This window comes from Macrobrachium nipponense, chromosome 42 (genome assembly GCF_015104395.2).
Source record: "Macrobrachium nipponense isolate FS-2020 chromosome 42, ASM1510439v2, whole genome shotgun sequence".
Taxonomy (NCBI): Eukaryota; Metazoa; Arthropoda; class Malacostraca; order Decapoda; family Palaemonidae; genus Macrobrachium; species Macrobrachium nipponense.
In genome coordinates this window covers 50462713-50477140 of record NC_061103.1, presented here as the reverse complement: position 1 = coordinate 50477140, position 14428 = coordinate 50462713, and the positions used below count along the sequence as shown (strand labels likewise).

At 40.9% G+C, this 14428-nt stretch overlaps 1 pseudogene; it reads left to right on the top strand.

Moving 5' to 3' along the window:
• Window positions 1-14428, top strand: part of LOC135213377 (bolA-like protein DDB_G0274169) — a 126259-nt pseudogene that overhangs the window by 110792 nt on the left and 1039 nt on the right.

Sequence of the window (14428 nt, the reverse complement as noted above, 5' to 3'; positions counted from 1 at the left end):
GAGCTGATGGCTGTCTTTTGTCTCAAAAAACTCGAAAACCTCCAGAAGAGGGACACATTTGGTTGGTTCTAGACAATATGACTGCAATGTCCTACATCATGAGGTCGGGATCACTTTCACCTCCTCTCAGTATGATGATGCTAGCCATCCTTCAATAGTGCAAGCAAGGAAGTGGCACATGTCTGCAATTCACCTCATGGGATTTCTCAAGTAATAGTGGACTCCTCATCAAGGAAAACGACAGCTACAACAGAGTGGATGTTAGACAACCACTCTTTTCAGACAATAGCCAACATACTTCCACCACTGGAAGTGGACCCGTTTGCCACATATGAGAATCACAAGCTGCCAGGCAAGCAGCAGCAAGAGATGCCTTCCTACAAGACTGGAACAAATGGAGTATGATATATCTTTTTCTTCCATTGTTCCAGATTTCGAAGGTGTTGACAAACTCCTCACCTTCAAAGGAACAGCTTACTTAATAGCCCCAAATTGGCTTATCTGGCATTGGTCCTAGGCAGTAGGAGGGAAAGTTGTTTATGGATCCTTCTTTCTGAGCAAAGACCTTTACAGGTGAATTTTTCCAATATTATCTACCATGAAAATTACCTCCATATGGAAGGTATAGTTAGATTATATCTATACCGAGAGAGCCCAGTCAGAATTTTTAGGGAAACACTTAATTTTTCTTGGAAAATACTTAAATTTTGTTATCCCTTTCAAGACAAATGCCTTGCAGTTACAACAATCATGGCATAAAAGTCAGCATTAATGGAACCAATGCTTTTATGCATTCGGGAGTTGGCTCTAATATAGAAATTGTCACTTCCCTTCTCCAGTCCTTTGCACTACAAAGACCCACTCATGAAAGGTTCCAATTACTTGGTCCCTTAACAAGGTGCTTAGACTTCCATCAACCCCTCAATTCAGCAGACCTGATACACCCACAATTCACAGGCTACAATAGGCAGTTTTCTTGATTGCATTAGCATCAGAAGATTGTCTTAGGAAACTGGGCTCTCTTAGAAGGAGACAATACATCATGCAAATGTCTGACCATCGATTATTATTGTCCTCTAGCCTGTCATTCCTGGCCAAGAATGAGAATCCTTTAAGAATGAAAGCTAGATCAAGTAAATTAAATTTAGCAGATAAAACATTATGCCTAGTTCAAGCACTTAAGGTTTACCTAGAGGTCACGGCAAACATCCCAGAAGATCCGTTTTTTCCTATACAGGCAGTCCCTGGTTATCAGCAGGGTTTCTACTCTCGGCAGGGTGCTGATAAGCAAAAACCCCCATTAACTGAAACTTGTTGATATATGGAGGAATAATGGTAGGAGATGCCTTGCTGCGGGATAAGTGAAGCCACTCAGGTCGCTGGCTGCCATATTGGGACTGGCAACTGAATCCCTAGGGCGACCTTAGGTATGCGACCTTGCGATGACTAAGGTGTCACACTTTTTATTTTTGATACTCTATGTTATTTTAATTTGTTCATTTAGTTTTCTTGGATGCGTACTCTTCTGCTTACGGTACAGACACATAATTTCGTACTCTATTTTATCCCCAGACAGTTAACACATTTACTGAAACTATAATGCCTTGATGAAAAAATAAATGAATTTGAGGGAAGTGAAGAAGCTATTGAATTCATTATGGTATTCAACACCTTATTTGACATATCAAATTCTCTAAATCTAAATGCCAAAGGATTTAAAAGAAACCCAATTCAGAAGAATAATGCAAGATATTAAAGATTTTCTAATAAAAGCAGAAACATACGTATCAGATCTTTGAGACTTCAGGATGGTAAAGACATCTTAAAATAAGATAAAAAAACTGGTTTCATTGGCTTTCTCTTTTGCATACGAAGTCTTCAGATTCTGTACAAAACCTGTATTGCATCAGATGCTGGGCCTTTACAATTTTTGATGACCTACAAATTCAGTCAGGATCATATTGAACTATTCTTTGGTCAAGTAAGAAGTATGGGAGGCCATAATGATAATCCAACAGCGAGACAATTCTCTGCTGCTTACAAAAGGCTATTGTACATAATGACTTAATGGATATCATTCGTAGCAACTGCTTGCCATCAGAGTCGGTGCCCATATTAACTGCTTCAAGCAGCATAAAAGAGCAGGTTGCAGTAAGGAATATAAATGCTTGTGTTTCAAGACATCGAATTTTAGAAGTTCAAGAAGCATATTCAGAGGACAAGGAAGATGATTATGATTATATTCCAAACCATTACCACGTGTCAAAATGTTTCAAATAAAATAGTAGCTTATATTGCAGGCTTTTGTTGTTTTTAAGTTAAAAAAAGTCTTTACAGTGTGAGGTCTGCATTGTTGCATTAACATTAACAGTAGCTAATCTTATTTTCACCTGCATCAAATTAAAACCAAAGGAAAATTGTGTATCCATCAAATGATGAGATTGATATATGCAATACATGTGAAAAAAAAAAATATGAGGGAAATGTTTGTCCTGCAAGAAAGCACCGGGGAGAGTTTGACTTCCATAAATTAGTTCAGTATTGGCAGCTTACAGAGGCAAAACAATATTTTTAGAGTTTGGTTATGACATGTATGATACACAACCACTGGACAATCCACTTGCACTCATTGATTAAAGCAATAACTGAAAAATATTGCAAGTTAGATATAATTATGCTGGTAAGCAGATTACTGCTAAACTACAATCACAGGTTGCAAGAAAGAGTCACCAAGCTAATTCATTTTAGCAGTCAATAATTCCATAATAGTAGGCGATAACAAACACTAAGGACTAAAGAATTAGCAGACATAAAGAGAATAGCTTTAAATTTGGGCCAGTAATAGGCTATATGTATATAAGATAATGAAAAAGTTTGTATCGCATCTCTGAGTAATAAAGTACGGTATTATGTATGATGAAATAAAAATAACTATGTTCTTTAAAAGAATGGTAAAATGTCTATCACTTTTCGCCTCCATTTATGCCATGAAAAGACGTATTTTTATGAAAATAAAAGATGTGAAAAAATGACTGAAGCATTTCTATTAATCCTTAAGGTTTGGTCTCTGTTTTGCCATCTCTGAGCGTGGCTGCTACGTGGTAAACTGGCTTCACTTTACTGAATGGTCTGGCCCATGCGTAGCGTCTCCTAACCATTATTCCTCCAAGGCTGATATCTGGTTAGCACCGATAACCAGTTAACCCTTAAACGCTGACTGGACGTATTGTACGTCGACTAAAATTGTCTGTTGGGTGCCAAGTGGACATACGGTACGTCGACTACAAAAAGTTTTTATAAATATTTGTGGAAAAATAGTTATTGGCCTAGTTTGCAAGATTTTAAATCATGCCCCTTGATGGGATGCTGGGAGTTCACCGGATCACGCTGTTGTTTTGTTTACAAGTGTTACCCAGCCGCGCATGCGCAAATTTCTTTCTTCTCGCAATACAAAGCATCAGCAACGCATCGTCGGAGACCTATGGTCAACTTTGACTCAACCAAATGGTCAAAAAATGCAATTGTAAGCTAAAACCCTTACATTCTAGTAACATTCAATCATTTACCTTCATTTTGCAACAAACATGAAGCGTCTAGCACAATATTCGATTTATGGTGATTTTTTGAAAAAAACTTTTCCTTCCCTCCACGCGACAGTAACTCTGCTGAAAATCTCAGAATTTCTTCAGTCACCTTGTAATTTTTTCACCATTTTCTATTAGGTCTTACATAAAGTGTTATACATGAAAAATGTTGCATTATTTCATGCAGAATACAACAAAAAATAACTTGTGGTTGTAGCTTTTATCAGTTTTGAAATATTTTCATATAAATCACGACAAGTGCCAAAATTTAAACCTGCGGTCAACTTTGACTTGACTGAAATGGTCGAAAAATGCAATTGTAAGCTAAAAATCTTACATTCTAGTAACATTCAATCATTTATCTTCATTTGCAACAAACAGGAAGTCTCTAGCCACAATATTTCGATTTATGTGAATTTTTGAAAAAAAACAAAAAACTTGTCCGCAGCGTTATGAATTCATGCATAATTTTGTGATAATATTTTCTTTGCTGCTTTGATCGTTTTACAATTTGTTATACGTATACCAAAATCATCACAATTTAGTGTACAATACAATAGAAAAAAAATAACTCATTAGCTTTAAAGGCGGTTTGCTCACAGCACGATTTGTATACAATTATATATGACATTTTTTTTTTGTGCTGTCATATATTCCAATATTTATATATGATAATGATGTTTTTTTCTCATTTCTGATGGTTGCATACTAAACTTCAGGCAATGAAAAAAAAAGGAGCCAAAAATGAACTCTTAATCTTAAACACTAAGCATGCTGTGATTTTTGAAAAAAACAATTTTTCCGCTTGGGCGCTAACTCCGAACGCTGCCGGTATACGAGACACTTTTGTAAATAGAGGCTTGGCGTTTAAGGATTAATAGCGCCTCCTTTAGGAATGATATGGTAACTGGAACTTCGTGCGTTATGACGCTAGACAAGCGCCATAAAACTGGATCACCATTAACCGAGTCTACTGATAACCGGGACTGCCTGTACTCTAGCAACCCTTGCTATGAGCTTGAACGAATTCGGCTACACTGTGTATTGGTAGGTGGCATGGATAATCCTGACGCATAGGCACTACAGAGACTGACCTCAGGTCTTCCTAACAGGCGGGTATGCTAAGTATCACTGGGAAGGTTTGACAATACTTCAACCGTACCCAGCTTGCTTAGGTAAGTCATCACAGACTTTCACTCTAAAAATGTAAGTTTGCACTCAGTTTCTTGTTCTTTGCTAACAAACATGAAAGGTATTTGGAATAAGGAATGGAGCCTTGAAAACTGTGGCCTTGACCCTTGAGATTGTTAGAGTGACTACCATTAAAAAAGGGATTTTTGGAACGTGAAAGGAAAAAAGGAAAATCTATTTCTTGGGTCGGGGAAGGAATCCGTGTCGCTCCGTGAAATGTGTCCTCTTTAGCACTATTTCTAGTAAAATATTGCTATGATACCAGAGAACTGCTATTCTTGGACATGTCAGAAGTCTCTGACTCGCTCACCTAAATAAAAGGTGTCGGTATAGAACTGGGGCGAGTGTTAAACACTACCACAGTAACCCCTCCAATTAGCCTTTTCCTCATCAAAAGACCCTGAAAGAAAACGGGGAGCCGACCTATAGGTCACACCCAGCTACCCTGTTGAAGGGGACTGCGGCGACATTCTTATCGATAGCCTCCCAGCGTTGCATGCTTTTTTATAGCTATCTGTTCTTTTTATTGGTTTCGTTATTCTTTTTTCGTTATGGATCGTCATCTGCCTCTTCACCCAAGTTAAGTATGGTTCGCCCTTTTTCTGTATTTAGGGAGTGATTTTGCCTTTCGTTTTGCCTTTATTTAGGATTTTGTTAGGACGTCTCCTCCCGTAATGAGTGGTAGCGAGCCGCCATTACGTCGTTCCCTTGTTTTGTACCAATTTCGAGCGGGCTTCTTTCAGTACCTATATATTTATATTTATATACTCGTAATTTATGGTATTTCAGTATATATTTTTAGTTTATATTTTATTATGTCTTGGGTGGCAGTTACTTTGTCGATCTGTTTGATCTACGTTTTATTATTTTCATGATTTCCTGTTTTTCAAGGGGTCGGGTCGTTCGTGCACGTTTCTTTGTTTCGTGCTTCGTTGTTTATCTATCGTTCCCCCCTTCCCCCTTTTATTTTAGTTTGGTATTTTCCCATTTTCAAGAATTCCCCCTTTTTCTTTTCGTCAGCTTACCGTTTGTTTTCGTTTTGTCGGTGAGCAAGTAATTTTTCCTTGTTGCGCCCCAACTCTCATCGAGTGGCCTCCATTGCGTTTTATATTTTTCGCCCCTTATTTTCATTACCCCTGTTAAGCATGTTTTTCCCTTAGCTTTAAGTAATTGATTTTATTTTGTCTATGTATATTTGGGTGTTCGGTCGGCAGCTAGCCTTCATAGGCTTTGCCTGCGTTTTCCTCGTGATCCTTTATTCGCGGGGAATCGCTGGTCACGTGATCGTCCCCCCTTCAGCCCTCCCTCCCTCCCCCTCTCGTGGGACTCCCCGTAGTTGGGTGCCGCTCTCGTTGTTTGTCGCTGACGGCCGGTCCCACCAGCGGAGGGGGAGGTGTAGTGGGTCTCCCAGGACCTTGGGCTGGGGAGTGTCGCTTCTTAGCCGACCGCCTCCGGAGTTGTTAGTCGCACTGCGTTTCAGCCTCGGCTTCCGTGGATTGTTGCGCTCTGCTTCTTTCACTCCCGGAGCTTACATCCACCCGCCTAAAACAATTCCCTCTCCGCATAAGGCGGGTTTAGATTCCGGCCTCTCCCGGAGTCATTGAGGTTATGTTTACGGAAGTTTACTCTTCCGTAGGTGGAGATAGTATATTTGTTATTTTAGTTTTTATTATCATTATTTTTTATCTTTATTTTTATTTTTGTTTTATTTTTCTTGCCACGGAACTTGCGAGTTCATGTGGCCGTCCCGGGTTACTTCGTGTACCCCCTCTCCAGGTCATACAGCTCCGGGTATACAACTCGGGTGGTTTTTTTTTTTTTTTCCTTACACGTCCCCGGGCCGGGACGTTAACATATGAATATATTTATACCCTTTCTTTTCTTTATATCCCGCCCGGAATGCTCCGGCACAAAAAAAAAAAAAAAAAAAACAACAAAAGAAAGAAATATATTTCATTATCCTATTAAGTGTGTGTGCAATTGTTCTTATATATTATTGCACTTACAGGCCTCTCAGTGTCTGGTTGCCGGCTGTTTGTAGTGCTGCTCTGCAAGATCCGTGCGGCCATGACGTTTTCGTCGGGGCCACGCCCCCTGTGGCAGTGCTGCTTCCTGATTCCGTGGTCTGGCATCATGAAAACTGTTTTGCCTGCTACGACTTGGTACATCAGGCTACCTCTTCGGTAAGTTACCGCACTGCTGGTTCTATGTTTATTGTAAAAAAAAAAAAAAAAAAAAAAAAAAAAAAAAAAAAAAAAAAAAAAAAAAAAAAAAAAAAAAAAAAAAAAAAAAAAAAATTGAAATGAGATAAAATAAATGATCAATTAAAATTTCTTTAAATTAAATTACATTGTTTAATCAATAATTATAGAATAATGTTCAAGGAATTTACTTGGTATTGACACATTCCTTGCATTACAGGCTGAGCAGTCTATTAAGGATGCTGCACTCTCCGCCCTCAAGATCTGGGTTGGAAGGGTTTGGACGGAACGTAGGGAAGGCTAAGCCGTATATTCTGTCCCGAGATATGGCGACTTTGCTCTTCCCAGCCGGAAAATGTGCCGGATACGTCGATCCAAAAGTAGCGGCACCAATTATCAAATCAAAACAAAACTCAGTTATTGAACAGCAAGAGGCGGAATTGCCGGACCTTGGACTAGATGGAAGTCTCACTTGAAGTGGTTGAGGATTTGCCCGTTACACTAGGCACGGGTACAGGTAACAGTGTTAATGAGGCTAGCTTAGTTAGTCACCGGGATCTTTCCTTGAGTGACTCTGATTCTTCCTCTCCTTCTACTTCCAATTCCTTCATGGGTTTCACAGGAGGTTTGCCCCCTCCCAGGTTGCACTCCTTCTCTGTGATTCCTAAACTAAAGAAAAAACCTGCGGGTAAAACCTTGCTTAAAGGCAGATCAGAGACAATGCCAAGGCCTGGGCAGTCACCAGAGGTTCATACACATATTAAAACTAAAATAAAGTCACTTTCCAAACCTTCAATCCCAAGGTCTCAAGGAGGGAATTCTTCCTATTGCCCTACCAGTCCCATTCCATTAACTTCTAGGGACCGGATACTCATAAGGTACCGCAAGAGGGACAGGATGATTCTCCTTCCGTGACCAAGACCAGTTCAACACAAATATTCTAAATCAGGTCAGTAGCCTTGGTAGTTTACTCAGCTCAGTTGCAGCAAGGTTTGAAGAAGTGTTTTAGCAGGTTAGGTGCTCAGGACTCCCTGATTGCAGGTCTCAGACAGGAGTCGGCAGTTTCGGCCCCTTCTAGTAGCTTGATGCAAGCTCAGAGCATGCCTGACGGGTCCACGCTCCCTCCCTTCCACCCGGTAATCCCTGGAGGGTGGCTAACTTCGCCCGTTTGTCAATGGGATGTTGACTATAGAAGGTTGCGGCACACGTAGGCTCGAGGATTTCGAGTTTTTCCCCGAAGGTTTACAGCCTCCATTTATAGGCTATGTTAGGCTTACGGAGGCAGCTCTGGTTAGAGAGGATAAGGTCCCCAAGGAGACTGTTATCCTTTCTAGAGATCAGGCCTCAGCAAACATGGGTACGGAGCCTAGAAGAGTGGGACTGCTCAAATACTAGAATAACAGCTTTTAAAAGTCCTTTCACCATGTTTACAACTGATGTCGGCAACCCTTACCTTTACATCAAAGGTAGCAGAACTAACACTCCAGGCAGTGACTCGAGAAGAGCCCATGCCCAGCTTAGGGAGACAGATCCCACATCTTTACTACTCCCAGGTAGGGAGGATTTGTGGGAGGATTTGCCAGCTACGTTCTCGGTAGGCAAGCTGAAGCCAGATTGTGCAATCACCTTGTTTAGTGAACGCCTTCCTAGGCTGTCAGACGCATTGATCCAAGCGAATTTGACGCTAAGACACATCTCGCAAGGTCTCTTAACTCCCTAGTGATTGACAGAGACGGCGGCTCGGGAGTACGCTCAGGAGCTGCTGTTTAAGGTCATTGCGAAGTCGTTACTTTTTAAGCATGCAATGTGACTTGTACGACTTTGCGATTGCTAGGAGAAATTGCAGGAAGCATGTTCTGTCTGAGGCGACGATAAGGCACGAACCCAACAAGCTTCTAGCTTCCTCAATCTGGGGTGCAGATCTCTTCCCAGCTTCAGCAGTATCCGAGGTTCAGAGCGAGGCATCACGTCTTAACCAAAGCATCAGTTGCGTTGGGGAATCCCTTTCAAAAGGAAATCAGAGTCTTCTCCTCCAGTTTAGGGCTAAGAAGAGGCAAAGGAAGTTCCTACCTTTCCAAGTCCCGCAACAGCATCCTGTGCTACAAGCTGTTCCAATTCAACAGGTATCCCAGCCTTCGACTTCTAAGGCTCAGCCTCAGCAACAGCATCAATTTGTCTTCCTTTCGCCGCCGTCTAACCAACAGGCCTCCTCACAGTATTCAGTGTCGCCCGCTTTTAACCCGGTCTATGAGAGTCGGGCATTTCACCACTTTACCAGAGTTGCTAGGGGTGGCAGGGCTAGAGGATCCTTTCGCCAGCGCGGAGGAGCCAGAGCCCAAGGGCGAACTAGAGGTGCAAGGTCAGGCAGAGGATCCCGGCCTTCATCATCTCAATGAAGTTTCTCAGGTAGGAGGCAGGCTGTACCTCTTTCGTCATCGTTGGGGGTTCAGCAGTTGGCAAAAAGCATAGTATCCAGAGGCCTAGGCTGGAGTTGGATCAAAGGTCCTCCTCCACCCATCACCTTCTATCAGGAACAAACGCAGGAATTGATGGATTACTCCAAGGACCTTCTCCAGAAGGGAGCAATCTCCAAGACGAAGAACTTGAAATTTCAGGGTCATCTATTCAGCGTCCCAAAGAAAGGGACCGACAAAAGAAGGGTGATCTTAGACTTGTCCCGTCTAAACTTGTACATTCGTTGCGACAAGTTCAAAAATGCTGACCATCTCTCAGGTGCGGACCTTACTTCCCCATGGGGCCGTCACCACCTCTATAGATCTTACAGACGCCTACTATCATGTCCCGATAGCTCGGCACTTCCGACCATTCCTCGGCTTCAAACTAGGGAAAGAAGCCTACTCCTTCAAAGTATGCCCTTCGGGCTGAATATAGCACCAAGGGTTTTCACGAAACTGGCGGAGACAGTGGTGCAGGAGCTAAGATCCCAGGGTATATTGGTGGTGGCGTACCTAGACGATTGGCTAATCTGGAGATGGACAAAGGCAAATGTATGAAAGCCACGGACAAGGTCATGTCTTTCCTGGAATATTTAGGGTTCAAGATCAACAGGACCAAGTCCCGGTTGACTCCGGAGTCCAAGTTCCAGTGGCTAGGGATTCATTGGGACTTGGATTCTCACACTCTTTCCATTCCAGCAGGAAAGAGAAAGGAGATTGCCAAGGCAACAAGACAATTCTTAAAGTGCAAAGAGACTTCGAGAAGGAATCAGGAGAGGATCCTAGGCTCGCTCCAGTTTGCCTCAGTCACGGACGTTCTGTTGAAAGCCAAGCTCAAGGACATCAATCGAGTTTGGCGTTCGCGAAGGCAAATGCCAAGTGTCGGGACTAAGTTTCGCCCGGATACTCCTCTGATTCTCAGAAAACGCCTGCGCCCATGGACAAAGGCCGGCCAACCTAGCCAAGGAGTTACCGTTGCAGTTTCCTCCCCCGTCCCTAGTGGTGCATACGGACGCATCGCTGACAGGCTGGGGAGGTTATTCACAGCACGAGAAGGTTCAGGGAACTTGGTCACCTCAGTTCCAAAAGCTTCACATCAACATTCTAGAAGCTATGGCAGTGTTTCTGACTTTAAAAAAGCTCCGTCCTCCAAAGAAGACTCATATCAGGTTGGTCCTCGACGTGCAGTAGTAGTACACTGTATAAAACAGAGGTGGTTCAAAGTCAAGTCATGTGAACCACGTGATGATAGCAATCTTTTCTCTAGCAGCCAAGAACACCTGGCATCTGTCGGCTACTCACCTGGCAGGAGTCCACAATGTAGTGGCAGACGCCCTGTCTCGGTCGGTCCCTCTGGAATCAGAATGGTCACTGGACCAAGAATCCTTCGAGAGGGTTTGCCAAAGAGTACCAGGTCTAGAAGTAGATCTGTTTGCCACAGAGGCAAACCACAAGCTGCCTTGTTTATGTAGCCCCCAATCTGGACCCTCTGGCATACGCTACGGACGCCCTGAGCATAGATTGGAACCAGTGGTCGAAAATCTATTTATTCCCTCCAGTGAACCTTCTCCTGAAGGTGCTGCACAAGTTGAGATCCTTCGAAGGCCAGGTGGCTCTCATAGCCCCTCACTGGCCCAAGAGCAACTGGTTTCCCCTTCTCCTGGAACTAGGTCTTCGCCCTCACCCTCTCCCGGACTTGAGACTATCGCAACAAGTTCAAACGAGGACTGTGTTCGATTCCTCAGGTCTTCACAAAACCCTAACTTTATGGATTTCATGAAGTTTGCAGGTAAGAGAGTAGGCGACATTGATCCACAGAACATGTTGTTCTTGGAGTCAGACAGAGAGTCTACGCTTCGCCAGTATGACTCAGCAGTTAAGAAATTGTCTTCGTTCCTCAGAGAATCAAATATCAAAGTAATGACATTGAACGTGGCCATAACCTTCTTCAGGTCTTTGTTTGAACAAGGCTTGGCAGCTGCAACAATTACAACCACTAAGTCAGCTCTGAAAAAGATTTTCTTCTCGGTTTGGTATCAATCTAACCGAGTCTTATTTCACCTCTATCCCAAGGGCAGTGGCACGTCTACGGCCCGTTCACAGACCGTCGTCAGTGTCATGGTTTCTTAATGATGTTCTTAGGTTAGCCTCGGAAACAGACAACTTCAAATGTGATTACCAAACCATTTTGCGTAAAACTCTGTTCTTATTGAGTCTAGCTTCAGGTGCCAGAATATCAGAACTGTCATCTTTATCTAGAGATGAAGCGCATATTGAGTTCCTTTCCTCGGGGGACGTGTTGCTTTCGCCAAATAAGCAATTTCTAGCTAAGAATGAAGATCCCTTGATGAGGTGGGTCTCCATGGAAGATTGTCCCGCTTCCGCAGGATCCATCGTTATGTCCTGTTAAAACTCTTAAGGACTATTTATCTAGGACGTCTACCTATTCCGAAGGCCCCCTTTTCATTAGAAAAGATGGTGGTACACTATCTCTAAAAGGCATTAGGCAGCAGATTTTATATTTTTATCAAGAAAGCCAGCCCAGGGTCATTCCCCAAGGTGCATGACATTCGGGCAATAGCAACTTCTGTTAACTTCTTCAAATATATGGACTTTGATGATCTGAAGAAGTATACTGGTTGGAAGTCACCCTTGGTTTTCAAAAAGCACTACCTTAAGTCTTTAGAGGATCTTAAATATCATGCAATAGCTGCAGGGAGGCCAGTGTCTCCCACTGCTACATCATTATAGTACCGTCCTTGTGTCATATGAATCTTTTCAATTATGCCAGCCTCATTAGCATTTTACCTACCTCAGCAAATGCATTAGCTATTAGAATAAGTGTATAATCGTGTATAGTTTTACGTACATACAAATTATCTGTATTATTTTATTATGTATGTGACTTGTTGCAAATGTTGCCACATGTTTTTGGCTATATAGTATATTTTGTAAATAAATTGTATTTTTTCCAATTCTAAACTATTTTATTATTTCCTTTGATTTCATTAATATGATTTTTTCCTTTCAGGATAGTATAGCTTGGTGTTTGCTCTGGTACAATTTCACGGAGCGACACGGCTGAGCCCAGAAAAGGGATTTTGACGTAGGAAAAATCTATTTCCCTGGGCGAGGAAGCCGTGTCGCCAGTGAAATCCCCCCTTTTTTTCCTTTTTTCCTTGCTGAGGTTTTCCTGTTTTTGGTAGTTGCTGTTGAGTTCTCAAAACCCTCCCACTTCCCTGATGGAGACATGGGATTTGGGTAAGGGGTCATCCTGCATTGACCAACAGAACTAATGGCTTCTTGGTCCATTTTTGGTTGTATATCAACAAAGTGACCACGTATGTGTGCATAGCCACTTCTTCTCCTTGCATTTTTTGACTTGAGTAAACTGGGTTAAGCATTTGCTGAAGATAAGAGAAAGTGCTCTCTTATCCTGAGTATTTATACTCTATCGCGTTATAATGTTTATCATTATGGCACAAGACCAGCTAAAAGAGAATTCTTTGACATTGGTCTGGTCACCATGGAGCTCTGGATAGAACATGAAAAAAGTAACTCTTTGAGGAGTCAACGACGACTACCAAAAATAGGTTTTCCAGTTAAAGCCTGTTTTTTTTTTTCCTTTAGTATTGAGCCTCAGCGAGGCAGCAAAGTTTTTTTAATTCTGTAGAAGTCAAAAAGATGGACTTATTTCATATGAATTATTAGCTTATTATATATTGAAGCCCCTTCTTTCTGCTTAAATTGGACACAGAAATAAACCTGACAGAGAGCAAAGAAAACCATGTTTAGTGTAGGTTGATGAACCTAGCTTTTGGATCCTGGATCCTCATATACGGAGAATAATAAATTATATCTATGGCAGTTTTTGGTCATTCTTATTTTTCGAATACTGTACTCATATAATTAGCTTCTATCAAGACATTGGTTTGTATTCTGTGAAACATAAGTTTAGAATGTTTAAAGAAATAGGCCAGAATTTCATGGTTTTTTAAAATCTTATTATTCAAGGTAAATGCACTTTTTACTTTCAGCGACATAGACTGGTGAATGAAGTGCTTAGTGAAGAATTGAGCTCTAAAGTTCATGCTCTTTCTATAGTTGTAAGTAGCAGAAATTAGCAATGTACTTTTGTCTGAGAAATTTACTGACATATATGAAATATATATATAATTTTTTTTTTTTTTTGTCAAAATACGTACTTTCATGTTTGAACTTGAGCTTTCATTATAAATCTTGAATGTTTATTTGGACTATTAGTTGGGTTTTATTTATTTTTATTACTTTATGGTTATTGCCCAATGAAAGTTATTGTAATACAATAAATTGTTAATTACTTTGATTTTCAATCAAGTAATTTCTTTAATGTCTTAAAAGGTACTAGATTTATATTAATGGTTGTTGTATATCAACTACTCATTGGTCTTGAAGCCTTTTAGACATCTCTTTTGTTGGGTATTCACTTAGTAGTAAACTTTTGTAAAACTCCTAAGAACAGCCTTTTATATGATTTGAAAATGGGAATTCAATATCAGTTTTTCTTGTTACAAATAGACTGTTAGAGTATTGAATCATAATTTGATTTCAAGACATATCCAAAACTATAGATTCACCTATTCGCAGATTTTTCATTCTTTTCAATGCATATTTAAATATTTAGGCACAGTATTTAACTGTTCCTGTACTACTTGAGAATTCACCAATATTACCTTTATCTACTGTATACACTAAAAGAAAATGGTAAGGCTTGAATAGTATATGAAAGGAAATGTGCCTGCTTGAAGATAAGGATAACCTGATTCATTTTCCCCTTGGTGAGAGTAACAGTTGTATGAGTATTCACTCGTAACTGTAAACCATATAGTATTATTAAGGGTAATGCTATAAGATAACTTTAAAATATTAAAGTGTTTCAGGATATTTAAAGGTAAATTTGGTGTTTGAACTACTAAAATAGGCAGTTATAAGCATTTTTAGAGGGGTCTTATGTATT